This window comes from Elaeis guineensis, chromosome 14 (assembly GCF_000442705.2).
Source record: "Elaeis guineensis isolate ETL-2024a chromosome 14, EG11, whole genome shotgun sequence".
Lineage (NCBI taxonomy): Eukaryota > Viridiplantae > Streptophyta > Magnoliopsida > Arecales > Arecaceae > Elaeis > Elaeis guineensis.
In genome coordinates this window covers 23,458,188-23,476,429 of record NC_026006.2, presented here as the reverse complement: position 1 = coordinate 23,476,429, position 18,242 = coordinate 23,458,188, and the positions used below count along the sequence as shown (strand labels likewise).

The following is an 18,242-nucleotide window of genomic DNA, read 5'->3' as shown; positions in this document are numbered from 1 at the left end:
GCTCCTCACGAATGCTAGTTCGTGATTTCACCCTTTTGATGGCAGATGTTGATCGAACTCCTTCGATCGATGTGTGCTGACTTCTCAGATGCTTCGGATCATCTGCACAGTTGCTTGAGAGGCTGATGGATCTCTCCCTAAAATTTGGTGGACTCACGACACTCGTGGCATACCAATCTCACTTCCCGAACCCTAGGTAGAAACCCTAGGGTACACACCAAAAACCCTGCGCCCAATTTTCTCTCTTTTCTTTCTTTTTCTCTCGGAAGGTTTTGGACCTTCACCTTACGCAGAAGCCTTTCTCACGCCCCAAAGTTTCTCTCCTAAAAATTTCTACGCACGTCCCACCTTTCTCCTCTTTTTAAAATAACGTCGAACGTGTCTTATCCGCGTGAGAGGATAAAGACAAGAGGTTACACATTTGAATTCAAATCAAATTTGAATTCAAACGAAAACTAACTTATCCCTATCCTTTTGGGCGTGAGAAGAGAAGGGGCGTGGCTCTTTGTGCGTAGAAAATATTTCACGAGAAACCTTTTCTCATGTAAGTAATGTGGCGCACAAAATGGATAAGGATGAAAGGGCAAGTGATAAGTTATCCATTCAAATTCAATCATGCTTTGAATTTGAATGGCTAACTAATTATTTTATCCATCCATATGGCGCACAAATGAGGGCGTGGGGAAGGGTTTTGTGTGAGAAAAATTTCACGAGAAGTTTCTTCTCGTGAATTCAAATGGGTGCAAGGAAGTTGGGTGTCGCAGAGAATTTAAAACAAGGTGGTTTGATTCAAATTGAGCCAACCTAGTTTAAAATAGGTTAAGCACAATTAGACCAGATTAAACCCAACATAATTAGGCTTAATTAGGCTCAATAAAATCTTAATCAAATTAGGAATTAACTAAACCTAATCCCTGATCAAATCAGGGACTAAACCACCTTAGCGATTAGGTCAACATTTAACCTAATCGGGTCAATCCAAACTAAATCCAATTCAATTTGGACTTGATCCAAAAATAATTATTCAATCAAATTGAGTTAATTAGTGATTAAATCACTAATTAAACCTCTCATAAATATTGAATCCAAATCTGATGGGCAATTAGGCATCAGAGACCATCGATATGAAGCCCTGATCAAAGAGTTCAAATTTCAAATTCAAAATTTGAAATTCAAAATTTTGACCCTGGTACCCAAAATGTGTGGAACTCATGATTAGAGAATCCTAATTCTCAATCATAGAGTCCCAGATAGATAAGACTCATAATCAGCCATCAGATCAGAAAGGAACCTCTAATGTGTGTGACCCCGCAGGTTCGAACCTAAACCGGTAGCACAGGAACCAATTTCTGTACTAATCGAAGTGACCATCTAGCAATGGTACCCAATGACCGGATAGGTCGAATAATCACAATCACAACATTCAGAACCTACGTGAATATGGTTACCGTATAATTCATCCCTTTTGACCCCTGTATTTAGGACGACTCAGGGTTAAACTGTCAACCCTAATGATATCATCCGAATCGTGCTCAACTCAATTAGTCCTGTGACTCCTCACTAGGACTACCCTGGCCAAGGTTTTGCTAAATTGAAACACGACTGTACACAGCTCCTAAATTAGAGTGGTCAATCCCATCTTGACACACGCACCGACAAGTCAAGTACTTGACTACACCCAGCAACCTTCCGTCATTGAATTAGAAATTCAGGTAGTCCAGTGCCTAAGTGTAGTGAATTGCTTGCAAGTCACCGTGGTGGTCTCAGGTCGGAGAGACATTTATACCCATATCCCATCGGAGCAAATCTTGATAGCAGAAATAGCTCCGGAGTTGGTCATGTTCAGTGCAGATGTACCATTACATCTCATCTGTATGCCATACCAGTGTCTCTACACTCTTTGGTTATGAGGACAACCAACCCATATGGCACACAACGACCTATGCTCGATAAACGTTGTCGTCCTTAGTAACAACGTATCATTTGGTCGTGAACATGTTTAAGGACTAAGCGACAAATCCTCCTTTGTCGAGTCTAAATAGTCCTAAGGACTTCACCACAACACAGGAGTTCATTAGAAGATGAAACATTTGTGATGAAAAAATATCAAAATAACTTTTATTTATTTATAATTCATGTACTAATACAAAAAGGAGCACAACCGTCAATAGACTGACGATTGGCTTTGGGACACTATTCCCAACAAGGACAACCTTATACTAGCATAAGATCAATTTTAAATCATCAAAACTTTCAAATATAAGATAAAAATCAGATTATATATGTTTTTAAAAATTAGTAACTTTGATACCACTGTTAGAAAATCGAGTAGGATACATGCATAGATTTCAAAAATCTTTACAAGAGCAGCGAAAAATGAATCGAGTTAAACCCTTTAACTCCACATGCATTAGATTTTATATAATCCTATCCAAGCTCCAAAATAAAGATATACATATAATCTGCAAATTAAAATAAGTATGAGATCAAATCTCAATACCTTTGCATGGATAGAAATTCATCGTTACTGATGTCTCAGATTCGAAGGTCCTTGAGCCGCACACGTACCCGACCTCTACAGATATCCATCGAGATTAACCTTGAATCCTTCTTCTCATGGTGATCTTTCTTCTCCAAAAAAGATTTATACCTCTTTAAATCTTGATCAGCAAATGATCTCGACTGCAACTTCAACCCTTGAACTACAGCCTCCTTCTTGTTTCTTGCTGTAGAAGAGACTCTTCTTCTTCTTGGCATATGGAATACGGGTACCCAACCCTTGGGCATGAAAAAGAAAAGAGGGAGAGAGGGTGTGGCATGGAGAAGGAGAGAGGAGAGTTTTGATTTCTCAAAATTCTATTATTCTTTTAAAACCCTAAGAGTGTCTCTTTATATAGATCCTTTCTTGATCCAAATCAAGAACCAATTAGCTTAAAAAGGTTAGTTCTTATCTCATAAAGATTTTTACTTTTTTAATTTGATTATTTTTCATTAAAATTAGATTTAATTGGTAGGGTATGAATCTTTTTTGGCAAGCACATGGGGTGCCCTAGCCAAATAAGGCAGACTAAGTGGGTGCCCCTTATAATAGAGGGCAGGTAGATGGGCCACCAACACTGGATGCCTCTTAGGATTTTTTTCATGCACAAGAGAGGGGGTGTAGCCCCTCTCTCTCTTCTTTCCATGCCAATGCAAGAGAGAGGGTGGACCCCTCTCTCTTTCTCACACCAATCCAAGGTTGGCATCCCATGGAATTTCTAAAAGAGATGCATGGCGCTATCTCTTCTTTCCTTTAATTCCACACACAATATCAGAAAATAAATGAGGAGATAATGAAGAGATAATTTAGCCAACTCATTGACTTAATTCAATCCTCTTGAGCTCACAATTAGGTGCCCAACTAAATCTTAATGGATTTAGATTAGGTTCAATGCAATGGACTTGATCCAATTGAAGTCCTCAGAAGAATTAGGTTTAACCATGTGCTAACATGATTTTCTTAAAACCAATAGAATTTCAATAAACCCTAACCCAATTAGAACTTCATAAGTCCAATTAGTAAATTCAGGATTAAATCCCTTAATGTGTGATCCCATAGGTTCCATTCTATTTGGTAGTGAGATATATTGTGATCTCCATCATAATATCATCGAAACTCTTTTTGATAGGTTAGAACAATTCTAACTCTATTCTTCGAGAGTCATCGATCATCAAGATGACATCTGATGAGTCTCATAATCCACCAATGATATCTAGCAGTATGTAGTGACAACCCAATAAAATAAAAGTATGAATCTCTAGGTGCAATTATCATATGATTCAGTCCTTCTATCGTGAGTTCCGACTTGACAGAGATCATGAAGAATTCATCAGACCCCATCGTCAGTCATATGCTAGATTGACTCGATTCGAGTTTATTTGTGAATCCCGTGAAAACTCTTTTTCAATATTCATACTTGCTTTGGCTAAAGACTTTTTGAACTCAATCTCACAAATCGTATAGGACTTCTCCTTTTCTATCAAAATTGATAGATTCTATCTAGGTGCATGCTACTCTAAATAGCGAATCTGAACCTACTGTACTTAACATATATAGTAAGAATCTGAATGGCTAGAGATAAAGAGAACGTGCAGTCAAACTCAGTAGCCTCATTGCGAAAAGCTGATGATACCATAGATCAAAGGACCACTCACACCACTGCAGCATCGAGAAGATCACTAATAAGTGAGTAGACATCCAAGTAATTTTTCATATTGATCATGCTCAGTACAAGTTGTTCTCTAACAACCACCCATACCTTTACCCCGGTGTCCCTACATTGCAGATCCGAGACTTATCTGCCTACAAGGAAGATGAACCGTGCACCAATCTCGAATGCATTGATCACTGTCCTCTGTGATGATCTTTTGATTGAGAGTATTTAGAAATTAACCACTAATTAATGCATGTCTCAAATTTTTAACACTTTAAGAATATACAAAAATCATCTTTATTAATTTTTAGAATAAATTATGGATACATAAACATGATTAGAATAAAAAAATCCCTTATTGATAATAAAAATATTACAAGTATAAGATTAAGCCCTAGAATTAAAAAATTTGTCAGCCAATAATTGGCTCCTAGGACATAAATCTAACAGTTGCTACACTTTATAATTTAAAAATTATTTAGTATAAATAATGTCATTACCATATTGATGATTTAATAAATTTTTAATTTTTGAAGGTATCTTATGTGTTTAAAATATTATGTATAAAATAGAGCCCATCCTAAAGGCTCAATTATGAAAGGATATATTGCTAAAGAATATTTGATATTTTATTCAAGATATCTTGAAAATATAGAGATCCTTTTTAATCGACCACAAAGAAATTATGATATTATTGATAACTCAAAAATTTATAAGTTCTCAACTGTTGGAAGAGTTTTGGAGAAGGTTGATAGTGTGGTTCTGGATAGAAAATCCTTAGCACAAGCCTATCATTATGTGTTACTTTATAGTGACATAATATCTCAGTATCACAGGTTAGTATAATAATTATTGCCCAACTATGCAACCCAAGAGGGAGGGTGAATTGGGTTTCTAAAATTTTAAACTTAACTTATGACTTACAACAAATGTTTAACAATAGCTAAATAAATGAGGAGAGTATAGTTGATTCAAGGCTAATGGTTGAATGCAAGAATGTAAGAGAATAAGAAAATTCTAAAGAAGAGCAATTAGGCACAACACAAATAAAAGGATTTATAGTGGTTCGGTGCCAACCTTGCATCTACATCCACTCCCCAAGCTCCTACTTGAGAATTCCAATCCACTAACTTGTATTCAACCTGAATACAAATGTCAGAAACTCTGACTCTAGCTATCTCAAACTAGACCACTTATTTTTCGGGTACAAGCCAACCCAATACACTCCAATTCAAGGTTCGAATCAATCTTCTCTTATTTTGGAACCCTTTCAAAACAAAAATAATAGCTTAAACAGAGTATAACAATTAATAGCTCAGTAAATATAAAAGAAAGCTCCTTTAATGAGTGAATGAGGCTTTAAATATACTTTACTCAAAGAGAAGAATGCTCTTTTTGATTTTCTCAAGGTGGTTGGAGACTTGAATGTGCACTTGAGGAGTTGGTGAGCTTGAATTAAAGGCTTCTTGAATGCTTTGAGTGAGCTCTTGCTTAGGGCTGAAAAGTTGCTTGAAATTCTCTTTTCAAAAATCTCTCTTCTTGATTCTTGTTGATGATTTCCATCTTTTTATCTCTTTTATAGCTTTAAGGAATAGTGGAGAACAATCTGAGCTGAAATAGAGCCGTTAGACCATATTAAATGAGCATTAAAAGTACTTAAAATGAGTTAAAAACTAGCCGTTGCGGAACATTCCCGTCACAGGAGTCGACTCATGGGTCGACTCATGCTCATGGGTCGACTCATGGGTCGACCTCTGTAGAAAAACAGCAGAAAATAAAGTTCTGTAATTTTTGGCCTAAAAACAGCAGGGGTCGACTCATAGGGTCGACTCATGCCTGGGGGTCGATCCCATGGGTCGACTCACAGACTGTGCCACCCAAAAAATCTGCATGCCAATCAGCTCATTGTGCCATGAGTCGACTCATGGGATCGACTTATATTTTTCAAACATGAATATCTTTCAAAATACAAGTCCAAAAATAATAAAATTTTCACCAATGGATCACAAATCTTTTGTTCTATCACTTGATGCTTTCAAATCAGGATTTGATAAAATTATGATTTTGTCCCTGAAAAGCAAAAAGTTTTTTTCAAGCGAAAATCATTAGTACCCCTTCAAATGCTTTGTAATCATCAAAATTAATCCAAGGAGCAACAATCTCCTCCTTTTTGATGATGACAAAATATTTGAGCAAAAGCATGTATAAAACATTGAGCATGAATTTCAAAGGAATGAAATGCATCATAGGTAGTTTGAAGATAAATAAAAAATTTGCTACCAAATTGAAAATTACTTATAAGTGCATTTGCTTGAAAAGAAGATTGATTCTTTGGCACGTGATACATGTGCCCATTTGCTTGTGTTGCTCATTTGCCTAACAATTTGTCTATTACTTAATAATTTGAAAATTTGCTCATTTGAAAGTTTGCTCATTTAAAAATATTTGCTTATTGGATTATGTGATTTTTGGTATCAGAGCAGAATTTTTGGTATCAGAACAAAGCAGAATTTGCCTAAGAATTTGAAAATTTGCTCTTTGCTCATTTGAAAATATCTCATTTGCTCATTTGATTATTTAATTTTGGTATCAGAGCATGCCTAAGAATTTGAAAATTTGCTCATTTGCTTAACTTTTTGCTCAATTTGCTTTTGATTCTTTTATCAAGTTGCTTTTGATTCTTTTATCAATTTGCTTTTGATTCTTTTATCAATTTGCTTTTTGTTGGTGCAAAAATCTGCTTGCGCCGGAGAAGCTGGAGTCAGAGAAGCCACGGTCGCCGCCGGGACCTGCAAGGGAAGTCTAAATCGGAGGTGGGGTTGCTCCGGCAAGACCCTCCGATGCTTAAGTCAGTTCTCTACCTCAACAAGAATGGAGTGCTCGAACAGAGAATTTAGCAGAGTTTTGAGATAAGAAATGAGCTTAGAGAATAACGTATCTGGATCCTCCCCTTTTTATAGGCGGAGGAGGTAACGGATTGATGGCGACGTCTGTAACCGTCTGGTCGTGGGCCGCCCATAGTCAGGGAGAATTTATTGCGAGGGGTAGTGGAGCTGAATCGTGGCTATCACCGTAGCTCGCCACGTGGAATCAGTTGCGAGGAGTGGAGCAGCATCCGTTGTCGTGACTTGCCAGTGGGTGGGAGAATCGCCCGGTATCCGTTGCAGGAGGTGGAGCAGGTTCGTGGCCGTTATTGTGGCCTGCCAGGGGGTAGTGGAGCTGTGCGGAATCTGCCACAGGAAGTGGAGCAGAGCGGCGATGGTTACTGCGGCCTGTCAGGGAATGATGGAGCTGCGCGGAATCCGCCACAGGAAGTGGAGCAGGATCGTGGCCGTTATGGTGGCCTGCCAGGGGGTGCAGATACATCGGATGAAGTTCGGCAGCGGTCGGAGTCCGGCCCCTGTAGGAGTCCGGACTAAATTTGTCTGCAGCCGTTGGGGCCGAGGACGGAGCCCGGCTCCCGTAGGAGTCCGGACGGAGTCTGCTTGCGGCTGCAGTTGTTGGCGTCGAGGATGAAGCCCGGCTCCCATAAGGGTACGGGCGAAGTCTCCCTGCAATTAAAGTTAAAGGCGAAGTCCGGCTCCCGTAGGAGTCCGGACGGGGATTACTAGCAGTCGTTGTTGAGGACGGAGCCTGGCTCCCGTAGGAGTCCGGGCGGAGTCTGCTGGCGACTGCAGTTGTTGGCGTCGAGGATGAAGCCCGGCTCCCATAAGAGTACGGGCGAAGTCTCCCTGCAATTAAAGTTAAAGGCGAAGTCCGGCTCCCGTAGGAGTCCGGACGGGGATTACCAGCAGTCGTTGTTGAGGACGGAGCCCGACTTCCGTAGGAATTCGGGCGGAGTCTGCTGGCGGCTGCAGTTGTTGGCGTCGAGGATGAAGCCCGGCTCCCATAAGAGTACGGGCGAAGTCTCCCTGCAATTAAAGTTAAAGGCGAAGTCCGGCTCCCGTAGGAGTCCGGACAGAGATTACCAGCAGTCGTTGTTGAGGACGGAGCCCGGCTCCCGTAGGAGTCCGGGCGGAGTCTGCTGGCGGCTGCAGTTGTTGGCGTCGAGGATGAAGCCCGGCTCCCATAAGAGTACGGGCGAAGTCTCCCTGCAATTAAATTAAAGGCGAAGTCCGGCTCCCGTAGGAGTCCAGACGGGGATTACCAGCAGTCGTTGTTGAGGACGGAGCCCGGCTCCCATAGGAGTCCGGGCGGAGCTGTCCTGTAGTCGATGTCGGCGGCGGGGCCTGGCTCCCGTGGGAGTCTGGGCGGAGCTGTTCTGTAGTTGATGTCGGCGGCGGGGCCCGGCTCCCGTGGGAGTCTGGGCGGAGCTGTTCTACTTGTAACTGTTGGAGTTGTCGGTGATGGAGCCCGGCTCCCGTAGGAGTCTGGGCGGAGCCATCCTATAGTCGATGTCGGCGATGGGGCCCGGCTCCCGTAGGAGTCCGGGCGGAGCTGTTCTGTAGTTGATGTCGGCGGCGGAGCCCGGCTCCCGTGGGAGTCCGGGCGGAGCTGTTCTGCTTGTAACTGTTGGAGTTGTCGGTGACGGAGCCCGGCTCCCGTAGGAGTCCGGGCAGAGCCGTCCTGTAGTCGATGTCGGTGGCGGGGCCCAGCTCCCGTAGGAGTCCGGGCGGAGCTGTTCTGTAGTTGATGTCGGCGGCGGGGCCCGGCTCCCGTGGGAGTCCGGGCGGAGCTATTCTGCTTGTAACTGTTGGAGTTGTTGGTGATGGAGCCCGGCTCCCGTAGGAGTCCGGGCGGAGCCGTCCTGTAGTCAATGTCGGCGGTGGGGCCCGGCTCCTGTAGGAGTCCGGACGGAGCTGTTCTGTTTGTAACTGTTGGAGTTGTCAGTGATGGAGCCCGGCTCTCATAGGAGTCCGGGTGGAGCCGTCCTATAGTCGATGTCGGCGGTGGGGCCCGGCTCCCGTAGGAGTCCGGGCGGAGCTGTTCTGTAGTTGATGTCAGAGGCGGAGCCCGGCTCCCGTAGGAGTCCGGGCGGAGCCCGGCTCCCGTAGGAGTCCGGGCGGTGCTGTTCTGTAGTTGATTCCGCTGAGGGTTCCGGCTGTGGGTATTTTATACCCAACACCAGTCCCCCTACTTCCGAGTTTGAATTTCAAACGAAGGAAGTACAGAGAGAGAGAGATGGGCACAGCCAGAACCGTCCCTTCGAATCCTGCGCACTGCCGCCTCCAGATATTTTGGCATTAAATGAGCGCATGCTGGAGTCTTTTCGAATTGGAGCAGTACGAGGGGATGCTTCGAAATTCTCGTAGGTACACTGGCCTAGGTACGGCGCAATTATGATCCTGCCAACCGTCAGCCGCTTTTAGCCGTCTGCCAGGGGGAGTGGGACACGTGTCGGATGCGGACTGGCCCGGGGGATTCGCGATCATTATGGTGCCGGATCCCAGGGTCTATTTAAACCCGTCCTCCCCCCTTCAGGCGTCCTACTTCATTCCTGAGTTTTCGCTGGTGTCTATCTTCTCTTCGAGAGCCCTGCTCTAGTGAACGTCTTCTCGAGCCGTAGGCGCCTCCCGTTTCTCGTCCCCCAGGTCCCTCAGAGTAATATAGGTTAGTGCCAACCTTCCTCTCACTGCCTAGGGGTTTCTCCTCTCTTCATTACTTTTGTGCCTTCCTCCGAGTTAGCCTTCGGCCTCTCGTTCCTCTTTCGGTCTGTCTTTTTAGGGTCCTTTAGATCCTCCCTTCGAAACTACTCAAAATGTCTTCTGACTCTTCTGCTCCCGACAGTTCTGAGAGTTCTTCTGCTTCAAACCCCCAGGTCCCTATCTCTGCGGACGAACCCACGTCCGGGGCTGGGCCTCGCCCGGTTTTCGCACCGGGCGCTATTCTATGTTCGTCGACTTCGGATGAACTCCTTCTGATAAGGGTTCGGTATGGGGTTCCTCCGGAGTACGACCTGGAGCTACCTGGCCCCTCTGATCGGGCCAGCACTCCTCCTCCCGGTCGCTTCTATTTGTATCAGGAAGCGTTCCGTGCCGGACTCCGGCTTCCGCTTCCTGTCTTTGTCGCTGCCTTCTTCCGCTTCTTGGACATTTCTCTTGCTTCCGTGGCCCCGAATTTCTTTAGGTTTTTGATAGGGTTTCTCTCCCTCTGCCACATAGCCGAGGTTCAGCCGTCCCTCTCCTTGTTTAGGCATTTTTATACCTTCAAACGCCATCCTTCGGCGAAGGACTGGTGGTACTTCTCCCCCCAGTTTGGTAAGAAGGGGTTGCTGAAGGGCGCCCCTTCTTCGATTCACAAATGGAAGGAGAAATACCTCTTCGTCCACTGCCCGACCCTAGAATTGGGCCTGCCCCCTTGGGGGTCTCTAAGGGATTCCGTCCGCCGGGCTCCCAGCCTGGGGGAGGACGACCTCCAGGCTGCCCAGAAGCTTCTAACTTATCCCGCTCCTTCTCTTCCTAATCTTCTGAGGGAGCAGCTTCTTTTCAACATCGGCCTGAGCCCTCAGGATCCAGCGAGTATTCATCTTATCTTTTCTTTTCTCGCCTTCCTCTTTTTCTTCTCTTTACCTCTTTTTCCTCCCCACTCTTTCTTTTTTCTTTCTTTTTTTTTTTCTTTTTTTTTTTTAGCAATGGATGCCAAAGCGATGCGGATGCTTGCCAGGGGCATGAGAGCTCAGAAGAGAAAGGGTGCGGCGGCCTCCGGATCGGCGAAGAGGGCCAGGGCGGAGGAGATGAGCTTGGCCGCGCCCGTCCAGACGGCCCCGGCCATCGACATTCCTTCAGATGCCGAGCCCGTGGCTCCCCGAGCCTCCTCGAGGAGCCCGCCGACTGGGGCCCCCGCTCCAGGGGTTCGCCCCACGGAGGGGCCTACCGCGGGGAGGAGGAGGAAATCGGTGGCTCGCAGGGCGAGCAGCCACCAAGCTACTGCAGATGAGTCCGTCTGCTCCGAGGGGGGATCGGAGAACCCCTTCAACGATAGAAACTTGATCAGGCGGCTGCTTGACGGCTGCATCTTGTCCGACGTCGTGGAGAGGATCGACCGCGCTGATCCTGAGCAGCGGGCTTGGGACTCTTTGGGGTCCTTCCTCGAGGTAAGTGGATATTTATTTACACGGTCACCCGATCTTTGTCGTAATTCTCCATCCATCCTTGCAGATTGGGCACCAGCTCTTCACCTATGTCGAGGCGACGAGCCGCATGAGGAGGGACCTCCTTCAGGCGGAGGAACGCTGCCAAGCCGAGGTTGCTCGCCTCCAAGCGAAGTCGGTCGAAGTAGTCGCCCTCCAGGAGGCCCTGGAGAGAGAAAGGCGAGCCCGGGAAGAGGAGAGACGAATCTTGGAGGAGTCGGCGAGGAAGGCGGAGGCCGAGGTCGCCCATTTGGTCGAGCAAACTCCGGTTCTGGTCTCGGAGGGCAGGGCTCTTGCGGTGGAGGAATTCAAGGCCTCCGCGGAGATGAGGGACCTGAACGTCCAGTTCGGCCAGGAGGCGTTCACTAAGGGGTTCGAGCTCTGCCAAGAGAAGGTGGCCAGCAAATACCTCGACCTCGATCTCGGCTTTCTTGAGGAGTCTGAAGATGAGGCCGGCCCCTCATCTGCCGCCACCGCAGTCACACCCCCCGCGCTGAGTTCTCCACCTCCTGTCCCTGAGGTCTAAGACCTCTGATCTTGTGCCCTTATTTTGTCGCCATATTTTCTTTCTGTTTGTCTTCAAAATTATTCAATCAATAAAGTCGAATTTCTTATTGTGGATGGCTTCTCCTTCCCCCCCTCCTTCTTTCTGCTTTTCTTCTTGTAATGAGTCGATCTTTGATGCTTGCATCTTCCGATGGCAGTGCCCTGCTGAAGCACTCCCCTTGCCCCTGGGGGTCCCGCTGAAATCGACAATCCAGCGGTTGAAAAAGGAGGTCCTTCACCTGACGAAGAAGTTGAAGAAGTCGAAAGGCGAGCTCCGCAAATCGAGAGAAGGCCATTCTGAAGCCGCCGCCGAGGCCGCCCACTTTCGGAGTCTCCATGTGAAGGCGATCATGGATTACAGCTGGAGGAAGGCGAACTTCACAAAGGAGCTCGAGGAATGCAAGAAGAGCACCAACGACCGAATTTGGGCTCAAGAGGCCAGGATCAGCGCCCTTAAGGTGGAGCTGTCAGCTGCGAAGAGGAAGATTGGCCAGCTGGAAGGAAACTCATCCCGACTCTTGGCCCGGGTTGATGATGGACAGAAGTGGTCGCAGAAGGTCTCCGACCTTCAGAAGCAGCTTCAAGACGCCGAGATGAGCCACGAAGTGCAGCAGGCCAGCTAGCGCCGGCAAGTGGAAGAGTATAAAGGGAGATTCCGGACGGTGGCTGACGAAGTCGTTCGTCTCCAGAGACAGCTGGCTAATAGGGCGCAGCTTACTTCTGCCCAAGATTCCGAAGAGCTCCAGGCCCTGAGAGGCACTGTTGAAGGGATTTCTGTCTCCCTCGGGGAGAAGACGGCCGAGCTGCAACAAGTGAAGATCCAACTGGCACTTGAGCGGAAGGCCGTCGCAGATGCGGAGGCGGAGTCCAAAGTTTTGCGGAAGTGGCATCGAGAAGCGGAGGCTGAGAGCCAGCAACTTCGTCGGGCGCTCCAGGATGCGCTGCGGAAGAGGGAAGAACTAGAAGAAGCAATAGAGAACCTGAGGCAGTCCTGGTTGAGGGATGGAGTAGATAACCCTAGGTCGGAGGGAGCAGGACCTCCTTAGAGCTCTTTTGTCTTTCTGTCTTATCATGCAGTTATTTCCTTTTTGTCGTTTTGTCCTTCTTTCCTTGGCCGTCCTGGCCTTGTAGTGTGTATATATCGAAAATGAAATGAAAAGAGCATTTTGCGTTACCTCGTCCGCACGCTGCGCTAATATTGTTGTCTGCAGAACCTTTCTTGATGTTTGACTTGTCTGATGTAGACGTCGTCGGGGGGGGGGCTTTTTCCTTTCATCCGATCATGTTAGGCGGCCGAGTTTCGTCGCCATTAACCCTTGCCACAGAAGTCGCGGATGGGGCCCGGCTCCCGTAGGAGTCCGAGCGAAGTCTTCCTTGTAGGCGGAACCCGGCTCCCATAGGAGTCCGGGTGGAGTCTTCCTTGGCGTTGGAACCCGGCTCCCATAGGAGTCCGGGTGAAGTCTTCCCTGGCGTTGGAATCCGGCTCCCGTAGGAGTCCGGGTGAAGTCTGCCTTCGCGTTGGAACCCGGCTCCCGTAGGAGTCCGGGCGAGGTCTTCTTTGGCGTTGGAACCCGACTCCCGTAGGAGTCCGGGCGAGGTCTTCCCTGGCGTTGGAACCCGACTCCCGTAGGAGTCCGGGTGAAGTCTGCCTTGGCATTGAAACCCGGCTCCCGTAGGAGTCCGGGCGAGGTCTTCTTTGGCGTTGGAACCCGACTCCCATAGGAGTCCGGACGAGGTCTTCCCTGGCGTTGGAACCCGACTCCCGTAGGAGTCCGGGTGAAGTCTGCCTTGGCGTTGGAACCCGGCTCCCGTAGGAGTCCGGGCGAGGTCTTCTTTGGCGTTGGAACCCGGCTCCCGTAGGAGTCCGGGCGAGGTCTTCCCTGGCGTTGGAACCCGACTCCCGTAGGAGTCCGGGTGAAGTCTGCCTTGGCATTGAAACCCGGCTCCCGTAGGAGTCCGGGCGAGGTCTTCTTTGGCGTTGGAACCCGGCTCCCGTAGGAGTCCGGACGAGGTCTTCCCTGGCGTTGGAACCCGACTCCCGTAGGAGTCCGGGTGAAGTCTGCCTTGGCGTTGGAACCCGACTCCCGTAGGAGTTCGGGTGAGGTCTTCCCCGACGTTGGAACCCAGCTCCCGTAGGAGTCCGGGCGAGGTCTTCCTTGGCGTTGGAACCCGGCTCCCGTAGGAGTCCGGGCAAGGTCTTCCCTGGCGTTGGAACCCGGCTCCCGTAGGAGTCCGGGTGAGGTCTTCCCCGGCGTTGGAACCCGGCTCCCGTAGGAGTCCGGGCGAGGTCTTCCTTGGCGTTGGAACCCGGCTCCCGTAGGAGTCCGGGCGAGGTCTTCCCTGGCGTTGGAACCCGGCTCCCGTAGGAGTCCGGGTGAAGTCTGCCTTGGCGTTGGAACCCGGCTCCCGTAGGAGTCTGGGCGAGGTCTTCTTTGGCGTTGGAACCCGGCTCCCGTAGGAGTCCGGGTGAGGTCTTCCCTGGCGTTGGAACCCGGCTCCCGTAGGAGTCCAGGTGAAGTCTGCCTTGGCATTGGAACCCGGCTCCCATAGGAGTCCGGGTGAGGTCTTCCCCGGTGTTGGAACCCGGCTCCCGTAGGAGTCCGGGTGAAGTCTTCCCTGGCGTTGGAACCCGGCTCCCGTAGGAGTCCGGGCCTTCCATTTTGCTCGAACCGGCATGAGGTTCTCCTCGCGTTACCAGCCTGGCTTGTGGGGGAGCGTTAGGGCACTGTGAGGCCTCTCCCCCATCCGGTCTAAAAGAATCGGGCCTTCGACTTTGCTCATGTCAGGACGAGGTTCTCCTCCTGTTCCTGACATGGCTGTGGGGGCACATTAGGGCGTTGTAAGGCCTCTCCCCCCATCCGGTCTAAAAGAACCGGGCCTTTGACTTTGCTCAAGTTAGGGCGAGGTTCTCCTCCTGTCCCTAACAGGGCTGTGGGGGTACATTAGGGCGTTGCAAGGCCTCTCCCCCCATCCGATCTAAAAGAATCGGGCCTTTGACTTTGCTCAAGTTAGGGCGAGATTTTCCTCCTGTCCCTAACAAGGCTGTGGGGGCACATTAGGACGTTGTAAGGCCTCTCCCCCCATCCGGTCTAAAAGAACCGGGCCTTTGACTTTGCTCATGTCAGGATGAGGTTCTCCTCCTGTTCCTGATATGGCTGTGTTTTTGGAGGGATCATATCCAGTCATAATACATCCACACTAGGTGGGAGGGGCACGTTAGGCAGAAAGAAAAGTAGATTCAAGGCGAAATAGTAAGTGATACATTTATAGTTTTCTCGCTCCTCCTTGAGGCCCTCCGGTGATGGAGTCGATGGTCCCGATGGGAGGCCGGTCCCCGGGCTGCTCCTCCCTTTTCTGCGGTTCAGGCGGTGGGAGGGCTCTTGGCCGGTCTCCTCTACCCTCAGGCCTACGGCGGATGAATCTGTCGAGTCAACCTCGCCGAATGAGCTCCTCGATCTCGTCCTGGAGCTGGATACATTCTTCGGTGTCGTGGCCGTGGTCGCGGTGGTAGAGGCAGAACTTGTTGGGGTTGCGCTTCCCGGGATGTGTGCGCATCCTCTCCGGCCTAGGGAGCTGCTCCCTGACCTCCATTAATACTTGGGCCTTCGAGGCGTTGAGGGGGCGTAGTTGCAAAATCTCCCTGGTGGGGAGTCCCGCCGAACCCCGCGGTCCGGGCTTCTCTGCCTGCGTGCCCGGGGTGGAGTATGGGCGTGCTTATGTCCAGGAGGGGATCGGGAACGCGGTCGGGCTTTCTTGGGCCTTTTCTCAACTGCGGGCTTACTCGAATCTCCCGCTTGACGCTCCCTTACTGTCTCTTCGTCCTTCATTTTGAAGGCTTCTTCCGCTCGGGCGTATCCTTCAACCCGAGCCAGTAAATCGGCAAAATTTCTGGGATCTTCTTCTCCAGGGAGTACAAAAGATCATTCTTCTGAAGGCCGCCTTTCAGGGCGGCCATGGCAACTGATTGGTCCAAGTTCTGGACCTCCAACGCTGCGATGTTAAAGCGGTTGACGTAGGCCCGTATGGACTCCCTTCCCTCTGCTTGATGTTGATGAGGGACTCCGAACCCTTTCGGAGACACCGGCTGCTGACAAAATGGGCCACAAATTGGTGGCTCATTTGATCGAAGGAAAAGATGGTACCCGGCTTCAGAGCCGAGTACCAGTTCCTCGCTGCTCCCTTCAAAGTAGATGGAAAAGTCCGGCATAAGATGGCGTCAGGAGCGCCGTGAAGCAGCATCATCGTTCGGAAGGCCTCTAGATGATCAACCGGGTCCGAAGTCCTGTCGTAGCTTTCGAACTGGGGAAGCTTGAAGTTTGGCGGGATCGGTTCCTGCATAATCATTTGGGAGAAGGGAGGGTCAGTGCAAATATCCTCACCATAAGCGGGGGGCGCGTGGCGGAGTTCTTCAATCTGCCGGTTCATCTCCTGGAGCCTCCGATCCAGGAAATCCTCTCGACTTCGAGTCTCGAGGGTCCTTTGGCAGAACGGGGGCAGGAATCTTCCAGGGGTGGAGTCGTGATCCGATTGAGGGCTCTCTACCCTCGAATTTGCCTTCCCGAGAAGGACGGAGCGGCTGGCCCAGGCGGCCCGCCCCGCCGTCGGGTTCTGGCATTCCGGAGATGCCCCTTCCGGATGCGCCGACGCCTGCGGTTGCTGCTGCTGCATTGCTTGTACGGCCTCGACGAGGCCTCTGACCTGCTGTGCCAGCAAGTCAAATTGCTCCACACCGACCGCCGCCACCAGAGGGGGAGGAGGAGGAGGCTGAGAAACTGGAGGGGAGGCCGGAGCCTGAGATCTGGCCGCGGAGGCCGTAGACCGCCGGGTGGATGCCTTGCGCGGAGGCATCGAGTGTCGATCTCGCGAAGGGAGATTAGGAGTGGGTGACGGAGAGACGGTCGGAGACGGCTCTGTTGAACACTCCTTTAAGAATAAGGGTGCTGCGAAGACACACCCCTTCCTCTAGCGCCAATCCTGTTGGTGCAAAAATCTGCTTGCGCCGGAGAAGCTGGAGTCGGAGAAGCCGCGGTCGCCGCCGAGACCTGCAAGGGAAGTCTAAATCGGAGGTGGGGTTGCTCCGGCAAGACCCTCCGACGCTCAAGTCAGTTCTCTGCCTCAACAAGAATGGAGTGCTCGAACGGAGAATTTAGCAGAGTTTTGAGATAAGAAATGAGCTTAGAGAATAACATACCTGGATCCCCCCTTTTTATAGGTGGAGGAGATAACGGATTGATGGCGACGTCTGTAACCGTCTGGTCGTGGGCGGCCCATAGTCAGGGAGAATTTACTGCGAGGGGTAGTGGAGCTGAATCGTGGCTATCACCGTAGCTCGCCACGTGGAATCAGTTGCGAGGAGTGGAGCAGCGTCCGTTGTCGTGACTTGCCAGCGGGTGGGAGAATCGCCCGGTATCCGTCGCAGGAGGTGGAGCAGGTTCGTGGCCGTTATTGTGGCCTGCCAGGGGGTAGTGGAGCTGTGCGGAATCCGCCACAGGAAGTGGAGCAGAGCGGCGATGGTTATTGCGGCCTGTCAGGGAATGATGGAGCTGCGTGGAATCCGCCACAGGAAGTGGAGCAGGATCGTGGCCGTTATGGTGGCCTGCCAGGGGGTGCAGATACATCGGATGAAGTTCGACAGCGGTCGGAGTCCGGCCCCCGTAGGAGTCCGGACTAAATTTGTCTACAGCCATTGGGGCCGAGGACGGAGCCCGGCTCCCATAGGAGTCCGGGCGGAGTCTGCTTGCGGCTGCAGTTGTTGGCATCGAGGATGAAGCCCGGCTCCCATAAGGGTACGGGCGAAGTCTCCCTGCAATTAAAGTTAAAGGCGAAGTCCGGCTCCCGTAGGAGTCCGGACGGGGATTACCAGCAGTCGTTGTTGAGGACGGAGCCCGGCTCCCGTAGGAGTCCGGGCGGAGTCTGCTGGCGGCTGCAGTTGTTGGCGTCGAGGATGAAGCCCGGCTCCCATAAGAGTACGGGCGAAGTCTTCCTGCAATTAAAGTTAAAGGCAAAGTCTGGCTCCCGTAGGAGTCCGGACGGGGATTACCAGCAGTCGTTGTTGAGGACGGAGCCCGACTCCCGTAGGAGTCCGGGCGGAGTCTGCTGGCGGCTGCAGTTGTTGGCGTCGAGGATGAAGCTCGGCTCCCATAAGAGTACGGGCGAAGTCTCCCTGCAATTAAAGTTAAAGGCGAAGTTCGGCTCCCGTAGGAGTCCGGATGGGGATTACCAGCAGTCGTTGTTGAGGACGGAGCCCGGCTCCCGTAGGAGTCCGGGCGGAGTCTGCTGGCGGCTGCAGTTGTTGGCGTCGAGGATGAAGCCCGGCTCCCATAAGAGTACGGGCGAAGTCTCCCTGCAATTAAAGTTAAAGGCGAAGTCCGACTCCCGTAGGAGTCTGGACGGGGATTACCAGCAGTCGTTATTGAGGACGGAGCCCGACTCCC

At 50.1% G+C, this 18,242-nt stretch overlaps 1 pseudogene; it reads left to right on the top strand.

Moving 5' to 3' along the window:
- Positions 1-18,242, top strand: part of LOC140853749 (uncharacterized) — a 55,653-nt pseudogene that overhangs the window by 27,637 nt on the left and 9,774 nt on the right.